The following is a 19,578-nucleotide window of genomic DNA, read 5'->3' as shown; positions in this document are numbered from 1 at the left end:
GCTGCAGCCATAACCTCCTGTCGACCCCGCTCTCTCTCCTCCTACTCTCCCATTGCACTATATGCTCTGACTGCTTGCATGCCAATCTCTCAGAATGATTCAAGGATGATGGATCATTTTCCTGCCAAAAAAGTGTTCAGGCTCCATACAAATGGAAGGAGATCCACCTTCACTTATGTGGGCGGAGAGGGAGAGAGAGAGAAACAGAAACCCTGGCAAGGAAATACTTACTTTATTCAATTAGATCGTTCATGACAGGCATTTCAGTTCCTGAAACTCACATATGAATAGTTTGGGCTAGAGATGAAGCAGGATGTTTTTGGCACATAATGCACTCACCTCTCACTGTAAGTGTCCAATTTGTTCTCCATGGACTGGACTACCAAACTATTCTTCACAATGTAAAGGTTGTCCTCATGACATGACATTAAATATTGTATTTATTAGTATTCAATGTGGACAGTTCTCTTATCAAAGAGAGTCGTTGATAAATCAAAACCTGTGAAGTTTGTATTAGTTAAAACGTGTCTCTGAAGGATTCCAGCATGACAAGTAAAATAGCAAGAGATCAAGTCCTAATGGCTTATCTGGACAAGGGCCAATATCAAATTGCATGAATTTCTAATGTGCCAGATATGTCTCACCTACCCTTATTGCGAGGTTCTCACATAAAGGACGGTATGAACAGCTTACTGATATATGTTTTAGTCGGGATTAATTTAAAGAATAGAGCCCTAATCAGACAGAGCACACTTTGCAGTCTGCAGAACATGAGGCAAGCCGCCTTTTGTTTAAGCCTGCTAGAATCAGAAAGCAGGTTTTTCAGGTCTTTTTATCAAATTGTTGCTAGGCAACCAGTGAACGCAACTGTACACTAACTATTAGTTAACTAATTGTACAGTTTAAATGGCTGGAAATAACTCACTAGAAATCTCAAGCACTGGATAATTTAGCCTCCAGGCCTGCTGTCTTTTGTTTGCGTCATGGCATGGTTGGTAAAATCATAGGCTACAGCTCACACCAAATTTGCAACATTCAATCATGCCTAGGCATAAGAAAGAACTGTAGGACTCTGTATCAGTGGCAATCATTTGGGATCTGCATGGAGGCAGTGCTCGCAAATCACTTTTTTTTAGGTTGTTGATTTACAAAACATAAGTCATTTAAGCTGGGGTGGGCAGTTTAATTTTGGGGTCATTGTGCGAAACCTCATCATAAACTTTGAGCACATTGTGATTCAAGTGGACTGAGAGAACACTAGACTTCTGTACCTACAGTTCTCTTGGCTCTGTTTTCAGGCTTCGAAAATCTTGCCTTTGACAGGAAACTTCAGGGAGAGGGCATTGCTATTGGCTGTCCCATAAAGTCCCTTCTGAGAGCGCCTGAGTCAATGGCGGAGAATCCTGCAGAGAAAGTTGCTATTTCACCACCAGCAGCAACTACCTAAACTGCAAAGTGACCCAGAAAGAAGACACTTATCAAAAAGATAGTCTTCAAGAGAGTCTGACATAAACGAAATAAAACATGTCAATATCTGCATAGCACTTCAGAGAATGAGAGAAAATAGTGCCCCAGGAATAAGTTATAAAACCTGGAAATGAGTTAGCATTATAGCACTCCCAGATCCCTTGTCTCAAGGTCAATGGGTTTTTTGAACAGGTTTTTGGTTAGATGCCTGAAATAAAGTATGTGGTTAACACAAGCTTAAAGGGACAGTGCACCCAAAAATGAAAATTCAGACATTATCTACTCACCCATATGCCGAGGGAGGCTCAGGTGAAGTTTTAGAGTCCTCACATCCCTTGCGGAGATCCCAGGGGAGAGGGGGTAGCAACACAACTCCACCTAATGGAGGCTTACGGCGCCCCAGATTCAAACGTCCAAAAACATAATTGAAACCACAAAATATCTCCATACTGCTTGTCCGTAGTGATCCAAGTGTCCTGAAGCCCCGACATAAAAAGTTATTTGGAAAAACGTCATTTGAACTCTGTTTTTAGCCTCATTGTAGCCTGCAGCTCTAACTGCCTCTATGTGGACCGCACTCACGTGTGCGAGATACTTTGTGGTTTCAATTATGTGTAATTGGACGTTTGAATCTGGGGCGCCGTCAGCCTGCATTAGGTGGAGTTGTGATGCTACTTCCTCTCCCCTGGGATCTCCACAAGGGATGTGAATTTTGAAGCTTTAATATGTCTTAAAAAGTGGCGAAGTTAGACAACAAAACATCACCACGCTGCACACAGCTTTACAGCCTTATTGGGGTGGCAACATTGAAGTCATGAGACTGTGGTGTAGTTCGTTTATAGCCTAACGTTTCCTTTTGGAACCGTGCCTATGTTCCCCGGGTCCTATGTTTCCCCATAATATAGGGACCGAGGAGCATAGGACCGTTTTTCCGAAAAAGGATCCTATGTTCCCCGGGTGCAGAACATAGAGGGGAACATAGAAACTTTTTTTCCGGAAAAGTCGCCTTTGGGCATTGAATCACGCGATCACATGAGGTAAGTGCATTTTTCTTTCGCGCTTCGGGGGGAACATCGGACCCGGGGAACATAGGACCCTTTTTCCGAAAAAGGATCCTATATCGGGGAACGTAGGACCCTTTTTACGAAAAAGGGTGCTATGTTCCCCGGTTGCAGAACATAGGGGGGAACATAGGGATGACCCCCCCTTTTTACTTCTGGTGATTTAGGCTTCAAAAATCATAAAAGTGGTTATTTGTGAAAATTATCTTGCAGAACAAAATGTAAAAGCCTCACAAACGTTTGTTTGTCACAGAGCTCATTTTTGTCCAATAATCCAAAATACATGAAGCACTCTACAGCTGCTGCTCAGGTTCACGGTATGTAGCTAACATTAGCTAGGGCCTTGAATCACAGTGTGTCCTTGGCCTCACTCCGTGCCACCACAGATCACAGTCAGTGGCTGCAGCTATCTGAATCCAGCAAGTGCAAACCCCAGGTCAGGAGGACTGCTTTATCCAGGTTTTTGTCTACCTCCACTTTAAAAAAAGTAATTAAGTTACTCAAAAGAAATTACATCAGTGGAAACTAAAGTGTTGGCTACAGTCTGTGTGATGGTCTAAGTATTCCTGTTCATTGTTATAGAACTCAGGACTAATTATCACTCACTGTACAGGAAATCTATTGGTGTGCACAACGAGGGCAGGTAGTAGTTGGGAAATCAGTCTGTAGGCTGTGACTGATGTATATAGTAAGTTTGTCATAGTTTTTTGTTTGTTTGTTTTTTTTGAGGGGCAGTGGTCTCACTAAATTTAGCTTATCTGAGGGTTTGCTTTAAACCTGTTTTATTGTCAGACTGCTCATAATTATGGCCTTGTTGGACCTATTTTTACATTGTCTCTATATTCTGAGATCACAGCAATTACTTTGGTGGGTACAGTGTTACCATAACCAATAGAAACAATGGCCCTGCTAACGAAAATAAAACTTGTAATAAACTGTAGTTTTCCTTTAACAGTGCAGGCTAGAAGGAGAATAACCAGTCCCTGAGCAACCCTGATCGTCATTTCTAACTGATCTAGTGGGCCATTAGGAGACAAGTCAGCAGGGTGGAGTGCAGGGAGCATCATTCCATTAGAAGTTAGCTCTTAAAACAGCCCATTGGTATGCAGGAGGTGCACTGCTGCACCTTTGCTGAACACAGAGTCATTCTGCTTCATTTAAGCAAGTTTGATCCAGTGATTCTTTTTCTGCCTCACATTGTGAAATTAATAATTAATATGTAATACTCTTCTGATTCACTTATCAATTTTAAAGCACAAACAGAATCTAGAATGGGCTCTTGCTGCCAGCTTTTACCCCTGAGGACACAGCCAGACGAGTGGAAAGTAATGAGAGAAACCAAGCAGTAATGTCCCTGAAATGATTTCATACAAACAAAGTTGAGATGACTCTTTCATGTTCAGAGCTGAGAGGAGCATGCCGTTCCAAGAAATCCGAAAGAAGGATGGACTGTTAATTATTTCCAAAACAAATTGGCATGTAAATGCAGCATATTGCCTGCAGTACAGTATATTACAAAGATGTCCATAGAGGATGAACATGATTTTGTTAAATTACATAATTATTCACCTACACAAGTACTTTTTTGTAATGACAATTACTGTAGGTGTAAGGAAAATAAATAAAATTCCTCGGGGCATTTAAAGGATAAATGAGTGTTTTAAAACCTGGATCTTATTGTAATAGTTTCAGCCAATCACATATTGTCAGTTTTTTACAGAGTAGAAATACTCATCCCCCACAGTGGGTGGCAAATCTGGGCTGTAAAAACTAGAAAATGATTTGAGATTCGAGATTAAGATATTTTTTTCCTTTCTTTTGCCATTAAAACCAGTCAGAACTGGAGTCCCCTTCTAACCATAATCATTGATTTTCAGGCCATTAGGGGGCAGTACAATAGGCTGTATACACAATACCGACACATTATCACCTGATGTTGCTTTAACAGTTGGCTATTTATACATCCAGCAGACAGAGAGCAACATTAGCATTCATTTGGCATCATGTTTGTGTCCACCTGATTAATGAAATCAAACTCTCCTAAAGGGGATAGTTTGGACATTTTGAAGTGGGGTTGCTTGAGTAACTTACCCATAGTCAGTGTATCACATACAGTAGATGTAAGTTGGCACGCCCTCAGTTTGGAGAAAAACTGATGTACTGCTGTGGAGGGGTCAGCAACAAAATGTATTTTAGATTCCTAAAAAAGTCCTACCTAAAATATCTATATCAAACCTGTATTGGTTTGAGAGTACACTTTCTTGAGAGTATTGTAATTGCTTTACCTTCTTGTCAAACAACACTTTCCAATGGGAAAATGAGGCCATTTTATTGCTCTGTGTAAAGCCAGATTCATTTGACAAAAATAGTGATTTACTGTCACTGAACACAAGAGCTGCTGGTCTACTGCTGCATCAATCAGTTATTTTGTTTGTGTTATTGTGTGACTTTGGCGTTTAAAAGGGTAAATTCAGATTCACTGAAGTCACATAATAACATGAGCGTCCTAACTGACTAAGGCAGTGTTAGCCTAACCACCTCAGTTCAGCAAGCCAAAATTACAGTTTCTGTCAATGGAGTCTGGTGGCTTTGATGAGGGCACAGATGGGGAACTGAAGCTATTAATGACTTTTCTGTCAGAATGGGCAGTTTGATGGTAAGGTGAAAGGGTGAAAATACTCTTAATATAACATAAACTTAAGCTGTTTTTTTTAAGGTGGCTAAAATATGTTTGCTTCAAACACCTTCACAGCAATATATTGCTTCTCTTCTTTGTGGCACTCCTACTGCTTCGCCAAACTAAGGTCGTGGTGACAGATGTAACACACTGATTATAGATACCCAATAAAACCCCAATTCAAAAAATCCGAGCTATCCCTTTAAGTCTAACCTTAGCTCTGTTTTTGATCTCTACATACTCCTAAGGAAAAAAAGAACTTGGCTCTTTAACTGCTAAACTCCCCCCTACATTCAACATCTAGTTGCTCACTGTCTGTCTCCTGCTGGGCAGGTAGCTTACAGTGGTTTTATCCAAGCTTTCTCATTGAAAACAGCTGCCTGCTGCCCAACCAGAACCCAGGTTGATGAGCGCTGTGAGACTGAACCAAAATAGTAAAGTTAAAGTTAACGCTGAAAAATGCTACAAAGCTCTGACGGAATGAGTCAGGTTCTTTGTGTGTTCATCCAGCCCATTCTCATTCCCAGGTTCGCATATATTGACGCTTGGCTATGTCGCCTTGGCATGTGAAACTGAAGCTGAAGGCATCCTTTGGCGTCCTTGTGAGATGTATGGGGCTTTCAACTAACTCAAGTGTATATCCAGTCACGGCAAAATTGCATGGAAAGAGCTACTGATGTAGCGTAAAGAACAAGAAGCTCTGCATAGGGTAGATGGGAATGATGGTGGAGGGGTCAGACAAATACAGGACTGTTGCCCAAGACACTGCTGTTTGTGGCCTGTGAAAAACCAAGAGTCAACATAGCATTATGTAACTTACAAAGGGATAAGACGTACTTATGTCACTTACATGATGTATGGTGTTGTTTTCTAAATCTAGCCGAGTAGTTTTGTTGCCTGAACCTGGCCAAGCAAATCGGCTACACGTTAGAACATGGGTCACACAAAGATGCTAAAGGGTGCCTTGTGTGTCAGTATGAGACATCAAGCAGGTGTGGCAAAGCGCCAGTATTATACAACCTGGGAATGAGAACTGGTTGGTTCTCATTACACATAGTTACTTGATCTTTTTTTTTTTTAAAACAAAACATTACATTAGTTTGCATCAGCAACAATACTCAGGTAGGCTGTGGTGTTTAAATGATGCTCAGTTGGTACTAAGGGGCCCAAAGTGTGCCAAGAAAATATCCCCCGCACCATTACACCACCACCAGCCTGAACTCTTGATACAAGGCGGGATGGATCTATGCTTTCATGTTGTTTACACCAAATTCTGACCCTACCATCTGAATGTCACAGCAGAAATCATTTTTCCAATCTTATGTTGTCCAATCTTGGTGAGCCCGTGCAAATTGTATCCTCAGTATCCTGTTCTTAGCTGACAGGAGTGGCACCCGGTGTGGTCTTCTGCTGCTGTAGCCCATCTGCTTCAAGGTTTGACGTGTTGTTCATTCAGAGATGGTCTTCTCCATACCTTGGTTGTAATGATTGGTTATTTGAGTTGCTGTTGCCTTTCTGTCATCTTGAACCAGTCTGGCCATTCTCCTCTGACCTCTGGCATTTTAACCCAGAGAACTGCTGCTCACTGGATACTTTCTATTTTTTGGACCATCCTCTGTAAACCCTAGAGATGGTTGCTCGTAAAAATCCCAGTAGATCAGCAATTTCTGAAATACCAACAACCAAGCCAGGTTCAAAGTCACTTAAATTTCTTCCCCATTCGGATGCTCGGTTTGAACTTCAGCAGTTGACCATGTCTACATAACTAAACCCACTGAGTTGCTGCCACATAATTAGTTGATTGCATAAACGGGCTGTTGAACAGGTGTACCCAATAAAGTGGCCGATTGTACAAGGACAGCAAACCGAGACAAATAAAGGTATAACATAGACAGAACTCTAACATACATTGCATGAAAGAATAGGTGTTTATATAAATATTATATATATATATGTAAAAAGCACCAACAGCCATCAATAAAAATAAAACAGAAATAAAATGTCCATATAGTCAAGTCTTTTGTAGGCTGTAGACTATACAGTCAATGGGAAGAAATAAATACACAATGGATATACATGGACTGGATAATTGTGTACAGTGCCTGCATGTGTACATGTTTATATACTGTGCAGCATGCTGGGTGTTTTGCAGGAAGTTTTCCTTTGACAGTGTTTCTCATATTTAATGAAGAATGTTGTCCCAACCTTTTCCTTTTCCTGTTAACACCGTGGCACACATCATAGCAAAACAGGAAACACAACATCAGTGGGACACATTAGCTGGAGGTTGCTTCTTCCTGAATTAAGAGAATGGACTCTAAAGTAAGAACAATGGTAAAATTATTGTATATAAAATCGGAATTGCTGTCGATTTACTCATTATAATGATGAAATCTTTTAATACTTCTTGTCTGTATCTAAAGTACCCCATTCAGCAAGAGCCCAGTGTGTGTATTTCGTGTGTGTGTGTGCATGTGTGTGTGTTGGTTGAGGGCAGGGGGTGGCAGTATTCAAGTAATGGATGGGTGACAATGGCTAAGCGCACATTTGAACATGTAATTTCATCAGTCACAGAGCTGAGCGGAATCCTCAGCTTCTGCACACAGTCACACTCACACACACACACACACACACACACACACACACACAGTGAAGAGGCGGAGCCAGGCTCCAGTGTGCAGCCTCCCAGGAGGTCTGCACTGCACACACCGTGTCAAACCACTGGAAAATCACACTACAGCCTGTCATTCGCCAAGCGACCGATGCCGCTTCATTTATATACATGCTTTCTGACAGCCTAATTAGAGCAGGGCTCTATAATTGTCACTAATTGTCAGTGTGTGACAGATCAGGCAGGAAATCCAAAGCGCACAATGAAATCATACCCTCAAAGTATTGGTAACAACCCCCCTCTGTAACCCCCCCCCCTCCCCCCCCCAAAAAAAAAAAAATATTTCAGAGCCAGTATATATGGAACAGATTTATGTTGTTTTATTTTAGAATTCTCATGTTTGCTGTATTCTTCATATATCCTCATAATGATTAGAGGTCACGTCAGATCACATCAACCAAGAACTCTTTAGAATTTAATTTTAAATTTGCCATCATGTTTTCAGTGGTCTGATTCATCATTAAATTATTTTTTTCTCCATATATACATTTATATATATATATATATATATATATATATCTCATGACATAGTATAAAGAGTGAGACAGGCTGCATTTGTTTGAATTGAGGGGAGATAGATGGGTCAAACAAAACAAGGCTGTCACCCAGGAGGACTTTGGCATGGCATGAACATGGCATTACGTAACTTATGTATCTACATCCTGCGTAAAACCAAAAGTCAGTGTTATTCTATCATTGTGTGATTTACATATGGTCTTGCGCATTGCTGTTAGTCACGTGACATATTTACATCACATTACATTATGTGTAACAAATGAACTTATTTGAACCCCAAACATCTATTTCCAAACCTAACCAAATAGTTTTGTTGCCGATACCTGGGATGGTTTTACAACATTAACAGTGTGTTACAATGTGTTGCAGCTATGCATCACATACAGCATAGCTAAAGGATTCCCTATGCATCTCTATGAGACGCTGGGGGAGGGGGGCGGGGGTCACAAAGTATTGATATTTGACAACCTGGGAATGAGAACAGGTTGGTTAAACATAGGACTTTGACCTAGTAGACTGCTGTTTGTGTCCTATGTGAAACCAAAAGTAGAGGATTCATTATTAGTAGCCCCATGTCATATTAAATTACATAACAAAGTACTTATTTCTAACCCAAACCATTAGGCTAACAATCTTTGTTTAAAACCTAATAAAACATACATTGGATGTTTATTTTGAAAAGGGACTGTATGCATGTAACAAGTGGAAACTGCCCATTTCCTGTGGATGCACACATTTATTTTGAAAAGGGACTGTATGCATGTAACAAGCAGAAACACACACTGTACCTAAGTGTCCAAAAGTGGGGCTCAAGGGGTACTTTGAGCCTCACAGTTTGACGTGTAAGGCCACTGAACAAGTGTCGATATATGATGAGTTTGGAGTGAGACTGTGTTGTCTTTTCAGATTTTTACCAGCCCTAGCTGTCCCCTAATGCCTCTTCTTTTAATGAGTCCTCCAAACACAACGATGGCCCAATAACAGTGTCTGACTGTACTAATGAGTTTGTCTGAGCGTTGTTTTTTACTGTACGCTCTAATCCCAACCTCTCACTGTAATAGGAGAGAGAGGCCCACTGTTCATTCAAAAAAAGGGAAAGTCATCTGATCAACAAAATGGCCGTACACAGTAATAACTCAACCGATGGGAGATCCTAGTGTACAAAACAATGGCAGTGCACCAGGAGTGACCCGTGAATAAAAGTATTACTCAATTAAGGCATAATGGTCACATCCCCAAAATCATCACTGCCATTCAGCTGAGCTAAAACTGGAGGCATTGGGCTAAATCCTATTAGCTTCTGTTCAATGCTAATCCATGAAACCAATAAGCAGCTATTAAAAGTTCAAAAATTCATCGGCCTGAAAAAGATGCATCAATAACAGAATTACTGATTATAAAACCAGCCCTGTCTGACATGTTCACAGACAGTATGAAGCATTTCCAGACAGAATATGCATGGTCAAATGTCAGAAAAATGCAGTGTTGTACAGTGTGAGAAAATGGACATGAAATTAGTATTTATCCTGATGAATGAGAGGATGTTAGCTTAAAGCAATACCTCATCCAAAATGTCCATTTATATATTAATTGCCATGGTGTGGATTGAGTCACATGGCTTGGACTCAGGTCAGACTCGAGTCACTAATATGATAACTTAAGACTCGAACTTGATAACTCAAAAAGAGTTGCAACCCCACTTGGATTTAAATATCAATGACTTGTGACTTCACCTGGTCTTGAGTTGAAAATACTTGATACTTTGATACCCATACCTAAAGATTAAAGATATGTCACTTAAAAAGTGTGTCCCGAATTGATTAATTTCCATTCATTTCCTGAATCATCTAACATTAATGCTATTCATTCGCAGCAAGTCCACAAGTAATTCCTCAAATCCACTTTGCTTGGATCGCTGAAGCCAATCAAATTGCAGGAGAGAACATGAAACTAACATTGCATTACTGAGTGACAGTTGGAAAAAATGTTACCAAAGCTAATTTCAGTGGCGTACAAAAGTACTCAGTGGTCAAGAAAAGAAGAATTGTGCGGATCAAAAAGTAGAGACAAAAAAAGAGCAGCTTCCAAATATCTTGTTTTTAAAGTTTTACACGGACTAGCACCACCACCACTAAATGATTTTACCAGACAGAGAAGAACTAATGTTTCTATTACGCAAAACACCAGAGCCACCTCTAGAGGTGGTAGTGAAGTGCCTTTAAGGCGGACTGTAGTTGGATAAAATGTTATGTCGTATGAAAGTAGCAAGCTCTGGAATAGCCTACCACTCTCAGTCAGAGAATCTTCCAGCTTCCTAACATTCAAGAGGCTTCTGAAGGTGTGGATTAGGACCAATCAGATCTGTGACCATGTGTAATCACCTCCATGAACTTGATGTAACAGAGCAGTGTACAACAGGGCCACGTGCAATTTCTTAAGCACTTTAATATGCAGTATGCACTTTATATTTATAACTGTATTATTTATTTGTAATGTGTAGTAGAGCAATGTGCAATCTTCATTTAGTATTGGTCAATTTTCTATTATGCAGCAGCACTTTATCTAATATGCACTAGCACTTTTTAAGGGCATTGTGCAATTGAGATTTGTATTTATTTAAATCTGTGCAATCCATATTTTATCTGTGCAACAGCACTTTATTTACATGCACCAGCACTTTATGGTAAGCACTTTCCTTTTTTGCACACTAGCTCGACCGGTCTCTGTACTCTGTTCTATGTACTTGTATGTACAGTACAGGCCAAAAGTTTGGACACACCTTCTCATTCAATGCGTTTTCTTTATTTTCATGACTATTTACATTGTAGATTCTCACTGAAGGCATCAAAACTATGAATGAACACATGTGGAGTTATGTACTTAACAAAAAAAGGTGAAATAACTGAAAACATGTTTGATATTCTAGTTTCTTCAAAATAGCCACCCTTTGCTCTGATTACTGCTTTGCACACTCTTGGCATTCTCTCGATGAGCTTCAAGAAGTAGTCACCTGAAATGGTTTCCACTTCACAGGTGTGCCTTATCAGGGTTAATTAGTGGAATTTCTTGCTTTATCAATGGGGTTGGGACCATCAGTTGTGTTGTGCAGAAGTCAGGTTAATACACAGCCGACAGCCCTATTGGACAACTGTTAAAATTCATATTATGGCAAGAACCAATCAGCTAACTAAAGAAAAACCAGTGGCCATCATTACTTTAAGAAATGAAGGTCAGTCAGTCCGGAAAATTGCAAAAACTTTAAATGTGTCCCCAAGTGGAGTCGCAAAAACCATCAAGCGCTACAACGAAACTGGCACACATGAGGACCGACCCAGGAAAGGAAGACCAAGAGTCACCTCTGCTTCTGAGGATAAGTTCATCCGAGTCACCAGCCTCAGAAATGGCAAGTTAACAGCAGCTCAGATCAGAGACCAGATGAATGCCACACAGAGTTCTAGCAGCAGACCCATCTCTAGAACAACTGTTAAGAGGAGACTGCGCCAATCAGGCCTTCATGGTCAAATAGCTGCTAGGAAACCACTGCTAAGGAGAGGCAACAAGCAGAAGAGATTTGTTTGGGCCAAGAAACACAAGGAATGGACATTAGACCAGTGGAAATCTGTGCTTTGGTCTGATGAGTCCAAATTTGAGATCTTTGGTTCCAACCGCCGTGTCTTTGTGAGACGCAGAAAAGGTGAACGGATGGATTCCACATGCCTGGTTCCCACTGTGAAGCATGGAGGAGGAGGTGTGATGGTGTGGGGGTGTTTTGCTGGTGACACTGTTGGGGATTTATTCAAAATTGAAGGCACACTGAACCAGCATGGCTACCACAGCATCCTGCAGCGACATGCCATCCCATCCGGTTTGCGTTTAGTTGGACGATCATTTATTTTTCAACAGGACAATGACCCCAAACACACCTCCAGGCTGTGTAAGGGCTATTTGACCAAGAAGGAGAGTGATGGAGTGCTGCGGCAGATGACCTGGCCTCCACAGTCACCGGACCTGAACCCAGTCGAGATGGTTTGGGGTGAGCTGGACCGCAGAGTGAAGGCAAAGGGGCCAACAAGTGCTAAACACCTCTGGGAACTCCTTCAAGACTGTTGGAAAACCATTTCAGGTGACTACCTCTTGAAGCTCATGGAGAGAATGCCAAGAGTGTGCAAAGCAGTAATCAGAGCAAAGGGTGGCTATTTTGAAGAAACTAGAATATAAAACATGTTTTCAGTTATTTCACCTTTTTTTGTTAAGTACATAACTCCACATGTGTTCATTCATAGTTTTGATGCCTTCAGTGAGAATCTACAATGTAAATAGTCATGAAAATAAAGAAAACGCATTGAATGAGAAGGTGTGTCCAAACTTTTGGCCTGTACTGTATATGTCTTGAATGATCCGTGTACTTGTATTGTGTATGTTCTGTTTCTTTTCTTTTTTTCTATTTTACCTGATGTAATATCAACCTGCCAAGGGACTACAGATGGAAATTAGCCTACCGCTATAATCTGGCATATGTACATATATATGTTCATTAATATGCACTGTCCCTTTTTAAATAAATAAATTGAAAATTGAAATTGAAACAAATAAGTACGAATTATAAAAAGCATTCATAATTTTTAATAAAGTAATATATTATTACTCATTATTACATTTGCTGAAGAATGCATATTGACCTGTTTAGGACTCAAAACTCAAAGTTTAGGACTTGGGGCCCGTCAGTCTTGACTTGGGATTTGAGTGTAAAGACTTGGGCCTTACTTGTGACTTGCAAAATAATAACTTGGTCCCACCTCTACCGATAACTCACCATGTGTTATCTTGAACTTTATTCTGATTTCTAGACAGTTCCAAACAATATGAATATTACTCATCACTGGATTGAACTGATTGACTGAACTGTTTCAAAACATTTTTTTTCCAAGTTTATAGGGTTTGGAAGTAGGTCAGAATGCAATAAATTCATGCCTTATTATTTTAGTATTAGTATTACATACTTTATTTAATTTACTTTAAAAATGGGGCATTAGCACCCACCACTGCTAACAGTTCTGTCTGACTTTATATTATTTACTTGAGTAGTTTTTCTTCATTGAGAAATGCTTATTTCAGTTTGTCCATTGCAGGCTGCTGTATCTTAAACAGATATCAGAGATCGGGCCATCAGTGGTACTCCTGACTTATGTCACGTGACCTCACACAAAAATCAAAGTTGGTCACTGCATCAACAACAGCCCTACAGCATAAAGATTAATGAGTGATTCTTAACAGCTCTGTAATCCACAACAGTTAGTAGGTAGCCTATAGGTATCTGCTCCATCTGTAGTCTCTAATTGGAGTGATGATGTGCACTGTCAATTACACACGGCAGATGGTTAAATTATTTTTGCAACAAGCACCAGACTGTTGCAATATAGCCATAGAAAACTCTGTGCTCATGTGCACATCGGAGTCGTCTGCTATGATTAATTATTCCATACATTTAGTACTATACATCAATACTGACACAGTTTCAAGAGAAATTGTGGATCACGTCTCACTCCTTTCTCAATTAAACTCCCTTAAAAATGTCTGTTCCTGTCAGTCTTCACCAGGAGTCTGGGAACAATGGGTGTGCACGTCATCTTCTTTTTAAACCTGTAGTAACTGATGTTTTTGGCCACTTGGGGGCAGTGGAAACAAGTAGTGGATACAACACTGACATATTGTTACCTATTAAGTTGACTTCATTGATTGATTGATTTTCATGTTGTGCACACACAACGTGGCTACCCTCATGGGTTAACAAGACACCAACAGTTCAGTTGCAGTGCAAATTTTTTATTACATTTCATTTCATTACAAAATTGCAGGTCATTTCCAGCTTGGCAAATAAAATCTGCTACAAAAAGGTTCCCTTTCTGTTTTTCATAGTCATCCATACAAAAGAAAACAACATAAACTGAGGTCATTTTACTAAAAAGCACATCCCTTATGTCCTCATAAATAGGACAGTAAAACAAAAAATGGACCTCATTCTCAATTTCACCTCACACACACAGCAAACAAAGTCTGTCCTCCTCTGGAGTGGAATTAAACCTACCGGTCTCGAGGGCTTATGGTTTGTTTCTGAGTGCACATAGGATTCTTTGTCTTTTGTTAAATTGCACTTCACATGAAGAACTACACTGTAGAGATTCTTTATGAGACAATAAATTAGTCATTTTTGTTTATATATTGACAGACTATTTTTCTCTATAATTCAGAAACATTTTGCCGTAATCTCCTACATATCACCAAGTAACCTCTTCTGCAAAATCAATGATAAATTGCTCAAATAAAATTTTTAACTCATTAGCCCAGAAGTGACCTTGCGAACTGTCCCACATAAAATTCTAGAGTGGAGGATTTACTTGAGGTGCAAATCGCCTGAGGACTCATAATATGATATTATCACAATACTTAGGTCACGATACGATATTATTGTGAAATGCTGAGTATTGCGATACAATATATTGCGATATATTATCTTTTTTCCTGACTGTAAATTATTTCCCTAAAGGAAAACTTTGTCAACATCAGTTTTACCTCATAAGATAAAGTTGTCAGTCTGTTCATCTGGCTTTAATAATTTTTATTACAACAAAAGCTGATGCAAAGCAGACAGACTGACCAACACTGTCATAAAACCTGTCAGAAATGCTTCATACACCTGACAAACTGAACTGTTGGCACGTTTAATTTTAATTTAAGCTTGTGAGTGAAACGCTTCACATGCAGGTATCCCGCTAATTGAATGGCAACACCCACATTAGAGACGTTGTCTATTAGAACCACAATCCACGATTTTTGTGCTGCATTTTGCAGGAGGTCTGCAGTGTTTGCTCCGGTGTAACTTTCGTGTACTGCTGTAGTTTGGACAGTGGCGGTTTTAGCCTAAATGGCGCCCTGGGTGACACCTCCCTATACCCCGCATTTTCCTGACCGAACCGACCCGAGTCCGACGCAGTTTGTTACCTGACATAGTTATTGTTATGGACAGTGTGTAACATGCTGCTCGCACAGCAGCGCAGTACAGCACTGTACACACAGTCTATGGAGCGGAGCCTGTGCTGCGTTCAGGCGTTGTCACGTAAATAACAAATTCCAGCACTTAAATAGACCATAGCACAACACAGCAGCATGTCAAGTGGGCCGAACCAGCGCCTGCCGCCCCCCCACACGTCGTGACAAAGTACCGCCCTGGACAAACGCCCATTCGGCCCATATCAGGATCCACTACTGGATGTTGATATGGTAAACATGTTAAACAGGTGCTTATTTATTCATCCAGCAGTTCTGGAACAACATTATCATTCATTTGGAGTGCTGTCTGTGTCCACCTAATGAATGTAAATCCAACATTAGCTGCAGCCTGAGAACGACGCTATGAGAGCAGTGAGAGTGAACCAAACAATAAAGTTATGGACCGGACAGCTAAACAACGAGCTGAATGGCACTATAAAGCTCCGTAGAGCTGAGCGGAGCTGCAGATTCAGCTGATAATTAAAGAAGGCTCATCAAGAGAACCCCTTTTCAAATTGTCACATTATACATTATCATTTCATACATAAATATCTATTATAGCTGCTTTAACAAGTCTGGTCAAAGTGCTGCCTAGAGCTCTGCATTTTAATTAGAACACAGGTAGGTTATGATGAGCAACATCATGTGATAGAGACTGTTAGTTATTTTCTATGGTGGTCTCAGAAAACAAACAAGTATTATTTTTATAATACCAATTTATTTGTGGATAATTAACAAGATCCTGTCTATGTAGCAATATGAAGATTAAAGAGGCAGCAATTTCTTTCCCAGATTGTGAGCTATTTTATTTGCAAAACAGTCAAATAATTGAATTAGACTTTTAAAGTAATTCTAGAGAAAAAAAGCAGCATGCAAAAAACTAGACTGCATTTTGAATTCTACTTTTATTTTATATATGGCACAACAGATCTTAGCTGCAGCTGGGTATTATTGTCTGACTTCTTCAATGAAAAATTAACTTGTGGTGATCGCTGGCTCTTCATCACGCCCAGAAAAGTTAATTCAACCAAGAAAAAGTCACCATTTGCTCTTGGTGGTGTATTTAATCAGCTATCATATTTGTATCTGTGGATGTCTAACACAGTTTCCCATAATTACCAAAAGTGTGTTTGGCCGAATAGTCACGTCCACACAATAACTCACCAGGTGTGTGGAGGTGTGAAAGGAGGCAGGGTTTAAACGTCTCTCATGCCGCTTTTTATTTATTCTTTGCTCAGCTACTTTTAGAACTGAGAACAACACCAGGAAGGCTTTTAAGGAGAGACTGTCTGAAAGTGTGTGCCATTATCCCCATTTGTACAATTCATTGTGTCCAGGCTACAAAGATGTGCAAAAGACACAAAAGAGTTTTGGGAGAGTGACTGGGGAGGCAGTGGGATGCAAGAGACTTTGACAGCAAGCTTTTTGCCCAACAACTGAACAGGATAGGATAAAAGTTGGGCCTTCAAACACCTACATCTTTTAAAGCATACTGACACCTTAAAGGAATACTTCACCCCATAAATGACAATTTATATGTAAGTTAGGTACCCTGTGTTAGTTTGATTTCCTGAATAAAACTATTTTTTTCTCATATGTCTCCACGGTTAATGAAGAATCCAAAGATGGATGACATTTTTGATTAATTGGGGTCCATGTTCAACAGCAGCAAAATAATATCAAAACATCTGTTTACTAATTCTTACTCACGTTGAGCAGTATTATCCAAGTCTCATTTATCCAGTCATATGCTCAGAACTTCCCAAACAGACATCCCTTTCAGAGAAGGAACTGAAACCAAAGTGACACTTATCCTTGCTCTCTTCAAAGCCAGACTCCATTGACAAAAACAGTAATTTTACCTCACTGCACATGGGAGCTACTACTACTACTACTACTACTACTGCATCGATCTGTGGTGTGTTTGTGTTATTGCGTGACTTTGCTGAACTCAAAATAACCCTTGAAAACACCAAAGTCACACAATAGCACAAACAAACTAACCACTTGAGGCAGCAGTAGACCAGCAGCTCCCATGTGCAGTGAGGTAAAATTACTGTTTTTGTCAATGGAGTCTGGCTTTGAAGACAGCGTAGATTAGTTTCACTTCCTGTTTGGTTCCCCGTCAGAAAAGGTCAGTAAGTGCTAAACATACACCTGGATAAATGAGACTTGGGTCATACTGCACAAGTTATGTGAGAGTTGGTAAACAGATGTTTTGATATAATTTTGCTGTTATTAAACCCGGACCCCTTTGACCTCAGTACATCAAAAACTCATCCGTTATGGATTCTTTGTTCGCTGTGGAGTCATGCAAGAAAAACAAGCTTTTTTATGCAAATTCAATGTGACACTGGAGGAGTAATTGATATACAAATGGTAATTTTATGGGTGAAGTGTTCCTTTAAGGGTGATAAAGGTGCCCCTGTAAAGTTACTGTTGAGAAACAAAAGAACTAGTGATGACACCCATTCTGGACTTTAAAGGGCTTTCAATGCCATTACAGCACCATATAATTAGGAATTTGTTCGTTCACAGGTCCCTCTGAGACACATGTACCTGCGCCCATTTCCCAGAGGGGTCAGAGCGACCTTCCACTTACGGAACGGTCAGTCCGCCCAGCAGGGCGCCCTGCTACCTGCTACCCTACATACTGGAAATGTATGATAAGTCTGCACCATTTAGAGTCTTCTTCCGTGATACATCAGAGGTGAGGCGACTGTGATGTTCATCTCTAGAGGCGGCTGAATCCGTGTGCCAGAGAGCAAAGTGATAATTCACTTCAGAAGCCATTTTAGCACATACTACATTACTAGGCTGAAAAGATTGCTATGTCCGTCTTTGGGTCCAATGCACCTAGACAATTACAAAAGTAAGCCATGCATATCAGTCATGCGCTGGCTTGAAATAAAGCCCAGCCATCACTTCTCACATAATGCACCCATATAACCTTGTTTGGGAAATTGGACACTGTGGCAGTTATTTATTACTCATCACCTCTAACTCATTATAGACTGGAGTCACCTTTCATTTATAAAAATCTCCATATTCTATTTCACTTCATAACACAATGATGAGTTTGGGCAGGGTAGTCTGTGATTGTATTTATATTCCAACCTAAAAACCAACAACCAAAAACTCGTTTCTGTCTACTTATTTCCGTTTTCCGCGGCATGTTAGCAATAATGAAGCATGAATATCCAGCAGAACAAGGAAGCAAGCTCCCACTGATTATCACAATGTTCTTCTAAAGAAATGGACTGTATTAAAATGTATAACCTTCTGCATTTGCTTCGTGAACATCTATTATACAGGACAAGGTGCTTCTGAGCTCAGCCCAAAGTAGCAACAAGTTTCTGGCCCCTATTTAAATTAAGTGCAAACTGGTAGTTCTTGGGTGTGTGCGCTGTGTGTGTCTATTTTGGTGCAGCTGCACAATATGCAAAGGGGCTGGATGGAGTTTAATACAGATCTGAGGGTGCGGTGATCAATGCATACACTCTGCACCAGTTACATAACTGGTCTCATCACACTTAAACAAATAATCACAGTGTGACATGATGACAGCAGTTCATAAAATGAAAACAGCCTCTCGCCACGAATCTGCAGCTACAGCCAGATGATGTGGGATTTTACTTTGCGTGTGCAATAACAACAGATTTTTTATTTAATCTATCTATTTCAGTCATAAATGGTTACGTCATATTGTAAAATGTGGGACAACACCATTTGCACTATTATTCATTGAAATAGTAAAACATGAAATGTGACTTTTGCTAAAAAGAAAGTCAAAAGTAAGTAATAAGTAAGCAGTAATCTGACATCTCCTGCATAAACAACAGAGTTATAACCAAAAAGTCTGCATCAAGGTGAGTGTGGTTTTATTTAAGCATTATTCCATCACTGATGCACAAATGCCACATATATTTGGCATTGTTGATAAAATCACTGAAGTGGAGTGAAGAAAATCTAAGGCTCACCTCCACCAAAATAATGGCAGAATAGTGCCACAAAAAAAAGGTTGTTTATTATCCAGACATTGCTGCATTTCCTGTGGGGATAGTTTCACAAAAAGTAGTTGTATTTTCAGCCAGGATTGTGCCACCAAGATATTTTTAGACCAAAACATATTTTACTAA

This window comes from Epinephelus lanceolatus, chromosome 13 (genome assembly GCF_041903045.1).
Source record: "Epinephelus lanceolatus isolate andai-2023 chromosome 13, ASM4190304v1, whole genome shotgun sequence".
NCBI lineage: Eukaryota > Metazoa > Chordata > Actinopteri > Perciformes > Serranidae > Epinephelus > Epinephelus lanceolatus.
Note: the sequence above shows the minus strand (reverse complement) of the source record.